Source organism: Ornithorhynchus anatinus, unplaced genomic scaffold (genome assembly GCF_004115215.2).
Source record: "Ornithorhynchus anatinus isolate Pmale09 unplaced genomic scaffold, mOrnAna1.pri.v4 scaffold_93_arrow_ctg1, whole genome shotgun sequence".
Lineage (NCBI taxonomy): Eukaryota > Metazoa > Chordata > Mammalia > Monotremata > Ornithorhynchidae > Ornithorhynchus > Ornithorhynchus anatinus.
The window spans coordinates 1,064,479-1,069,058 of NW_024396943.1; the positions used below are offsets into that span (position 1 = coordinate 1,064,479).

Below are 4,580 nucleotides of genomic sequence, written 5' to 3' on the forward strand. Positions count from 1 at the left end.
AGTGGTCTGGCAGCAGAGTGAAATATGGACTGGAGTGAAGAGAAATAGGAGACAGAAATGTCAGCGAGGAGTCTGATGCACTAGTTAAATCAGTGTCAATCAAGCAATCAACCAATCAGTGATATTTATTGAGCACTTACTGTGTACAGAGCACTGTACTGAGTGCTTGGGAGAGTACAACAGAGTTGGAAGACATATTACCTGCCCACCAGGAGTTTACAGTCTAGAGGGATAAGATAAGTAGTTGGATAATAATTTGGTATTTGTTAAGCCCTTACTATGTGCCAAGCACTGTTCTAAGCACTGGATAGATACAAGGTAATCAGGTTGTCCCACGAGGGGCTCACAGTTTTAATCCCCATTTTCCAGGTGAGGTAACTGAGGCACAGAGAAGTAAAGTGACTTGCCCAAACTCACACAGCTGATAAGTGGCAGAGTTGGAATTAGAACCCATGATCTCTGACTCCTAAGCCCATGCTCTTGCCACTGACCCACGCTGCTTCTCATGGATCAATATGGTAAAAGTTTGGATGGAGAAGAAAGGGTGGATTTGAGAAGCAGTGTGGTTTAGGGGATAGAGCACGGGCCTGGGAATCAAAAGGTTCTAATCCCAACTCTGCCACAAGTCTGCTGTGTGACCCTGGGCAAGTCACTTCACTTCTCTGTGCCTCAGTTACCTCATCTATAAGAAATGGGGATTTAGAGTGTGAGCCCAATGTGGGGCAGGGACTGTGTCCAACCAGATTAATTTGCATGTACCCCAGTGCTTAAAACAATGCTTGGTAGATAGTAAGCACTTAAGTTCCATAATGATTATTATTATTATTATTAGCGATGTTGCGAAAGTAGAACTGATGGGATTTGGTGAATAGGGTGTTGAATGAGAGAGATGAGTCGAGGATAGTGCCCAACTTATGAGCTTGTGAGAGGAAGGATTGTGGTGTTGTCTACAGTGATGGGAAAGATAGAGACAGGGCAAGGTTTGGGTGGGAATATGAGTTCTGGTTTAGACCTGTTAAATTTGAAGTGTTGGTGGGATATCCAAGTAGATTTGTCCTGAAGGCAGGAGGAAATGTAAAAGTGCACAGAAAAAGAGAGGTTGGGGTTAGAGAGGGAGATTTGAGAATCATTCACCTAAGGATGGTAACTGAAGCCTTGAGAATGAATGAGTTCTCCAAAGGAGTTGGTGTAGATGGATAATAGAAGGTGATCCAGAACTGAGTCTTGAGGGACTTCCCTCCCCCCCGACTCCCAATAGTAAAAGGGTGGGAGGCAGAGGAGGAGTCGGTGAAAGACACTGAGAAAGAGCGGTCAGACAGTCGGGAGGAAAACCAGGAGAAGAGAGTGTCAGTGAAGCTAAAGTTAGATAATGTTTCAAGGAGAAGAGGGTGGTCCACAGGTTTGAAGGCAGCTGAGAAGTTGAGGAGGATTAGGTTGAAGTAGAGTCCATTGGATTTATCAAGAAGGAGGTCATTGGTGACCTTAGAGAGGGCAATTTCCATGGAGAGAAGGGGGTGGAAGTCAATTCATCTACCCACCCATCCAGCCATCCATCCGTCCATCCAGACAGACAGATATCCACCCAGACAGACAGTCAAGCATCCAGCTATCTACCCATTCATCCATCCATCCAACCATCCGTATATTTTATTTTATGGTATTTGTTATATGTGCCCGGCACTGTATTAAGCACTGGGGTGGATACAAGATAATCAGGATGGACACAGTCCATGTCCCACATAATAATAATAATAATAATGTTGGTGCTTGTTAAGCACTTACTATGTGCAGAGCACTGTTCTAAGTGCTGGCGTAGATTTACAAGGTAATCAGGTTGTCCCACGTGAGGTCACAGTCTTAATCCCCATTTTACAGATGAGGTAACTGAGGCACAGAGAAGTTAAGTGACTTGCCCACAGTCAAACAGCTGACAAGTGGCAGAGCCGGAATTCAAACTCATGACCTATGACTCCCATGCCCATGCTCTTTCCACTGAGATACGATGCTTCTCATGGGACTCACAATCTTAATCCACATTTTACATATGAGATAACTGAGGCCCAGAGAAGTTAAGCTACTTACCCAAGTTCACACAGCAGACATGTGATGGAGCCAGGATTAGAACCCAGGTCCTCTGACTTTCAATCCCATGCGCTTTCCACTAGGCCATGTTGCTTCTCATTAATCCATTTATCCACCCATTCTTCCATCTACCCATCCATCCATCCTTCTATCCATCCACTCATCCACCTATTCATTCATCCACCCATCCATCCACCCACCCATCCGTCTAGGCACCCATTCATCCATCCCACCCACCCATCCATCTATCCATCTATCTGTCTTCCATCCATCCATCCATCCATCCATCCATCCACCCACCCTGTGTCCAACCTGATTATCTTGAATTTACCCCAGAACTTAGTAGAGTGCCTGGCATATAGTAAGCACTTAAGAAAAGCCACAATTATGATTATTATTAACCATCCACCCATCTGTCCACCCATCTGTCCTCCCACCCATCTATCCATCCATCCACCTATCCATCCATCCAACTATCCATCCATCCAACTATTCATTCATTCAATAGTATTTATTGAGCGCTTACTATGTGCAGAGCACTGTACTAAGCCCTTGGTATGGACAATTCGGCAACAGATACAGTCCCTGCCCATTGACGGGCTTACAGTCTAACTGGGGGAGACAGACGGACAAAAACAAGACAAATTAATCACAATATATAGAATCAAGGGGCTGTACACCTCATTAACAAAATAAATAGGGTAATAAATAATATATACAAATGAGCAGACGAGCACAGTGCTGAGAGGAGGGGAAGGGAGAGGGGGAGGAGCAGAGGGAAAGGGGGGGAAAAGAGGGCTTAGCTGAGGGGAGGTGAAGGGGGGTGTAGAGGGGCAGCAGAGGGAGCAGAGGGAAAAGGGGCAGCTCAGTGTGGGAAGGTCTCTCGGAGGAGGTGAGCTCTGCCGGCCGGAGCCTGGTGCTCAGCAAGTTCCAACAACCACCAAACTGAATCGAGGGGAAAAGCTTGCTGGGGGAGAAGCAGCGTGGCTCAATGGCAAAGGCCTGGGGCTTGGGAGCCAGAGGTCATGGGTTCTAATCCTGTCTCCGCCACTTGTCAGCTGTGTGACCTTGGCCAGGTCACTTCACTTCTATGGGCCTCAGTTACTTCATCTGTAAAATGGGGGTTAAGACTGTGAGCCCCGTGTGGACAACTTGATTACCTTGTACCCGCCCCCCAGCGCTTAGAACAGTGCTGGGCACATAGTAAGCGCTTAACAAATGTCATTATTATTTAGGGAAGTAGCATGGCTCAGTGGAAAGAGCCCAGGCTTGGGAGTCAGAGGTCATGGGTTCGAATCCCAGCTCTGCCACTTGTTACCTGTGTGACTATCCATCCATTCAGCCATCCATCCATCCACCCACCCATAATAATAAATCATTATGGTACTTGTTAAATGTTTACTATGTGCCAAGCCCTGTTCTAAGCCCTGGAGTAGATAGAAGGTAATCAGGTTGGACACAGTACCTGGTCTACATTGGGCTCACATTCTTAATCCCCATTTTACAGATGAGGTAACTGAGGCCCAGAGAAGTTGTGACTTGCTCAAGGTCACTCAACAAATAAATGGCAGAGCGGGGACTAGTACCCAGGTCCTTCTGACTCCCAGGCCCGTGTTTTATCCACTAAGCTACACTGCTTCTCTTCCTCCATCTATCAATCCATCCACTCACCCATCAGCGGGGATTGATGAGAAGGAGGTTGGAGGCAGGGAAAGAGCTAGGCCTGAAAGGGGTTGGAAATTTCTGAGAAGTTGATGGGGATCATTAAATTCTGTTGGTTCCACCTTCACAACATTGCTAAAATCCACCCTTTCCTCTCCATCCATACTGCTACCGTGTTAATCCAAGCATTTATCCTATCTTGCCTTTATTACAGTATCAGCCTCCTTGCTGACCTCCCTGCCGCCTGTCTTTCCCCACTCCAGTTCATACTTCATTCTGCTGACCTGATAATTTTCCAAAAATAGTTCAGTCCATGTTTCCCCACTCCTCAAGTACCTCCAGTGGTTGCCCATCCACCTCCGCATTAAACGGAAACTCCTTACGACTGACTTGAAAGCAGTCAGTCACCTTGCCCCCTCCAACCTCACCTAACTGCTCTCCTATTTCAACCCAGGCTGCACATTTCACTCCTCTAATGCCAACCTCTCCCTCTCAGGGTTGCACCTGGAAAGTTTCCAGTACTCTACCAGTCTCATCTATGGGAGGGAGAGTCAAGCAGAGGCATCCCCATTCCATTCCTAGCTTGGGCAGTGGCTAGCGAGTGGCAGGCAATCTGCTACAAGTCAAAACTCACCTGTGCTGGGCAGCAGTGGCACGGGAGAGAGTCGAGGGCAGAGACTCAAGTTTACTGTGTGGAAGGAGGCATTGGTAAACCACTTCCGTATTTTTACCAAGAAAACTCTATGGATACGCTACCAGAATGATTGCAGATGGAGGTGGGGCATTCTGGGAGAGATAATAATAAATAATAATAATAATGTTGGTATTTGTTAAGC

The 4,580-nt window shown here is 46.7% G+C and overlaps 1 non-coding gene across 1 annotated transcript; it reads left to right on the top strand.

Moving 5' to 3' along the window:
- Positions 1–4,230: 4,230 nt before the first annotated feature.
- Positions 4,231–4,368, top strand: LOC114809010. The gene has a single exon (XR_003756763.1). It is a non-coding gene; the product is annotated as a small nucleolar RNA SNORA7 (small nucleolar RNA).
- Positions 4,369–4,580: the final 212 nt, after the last annotated feature.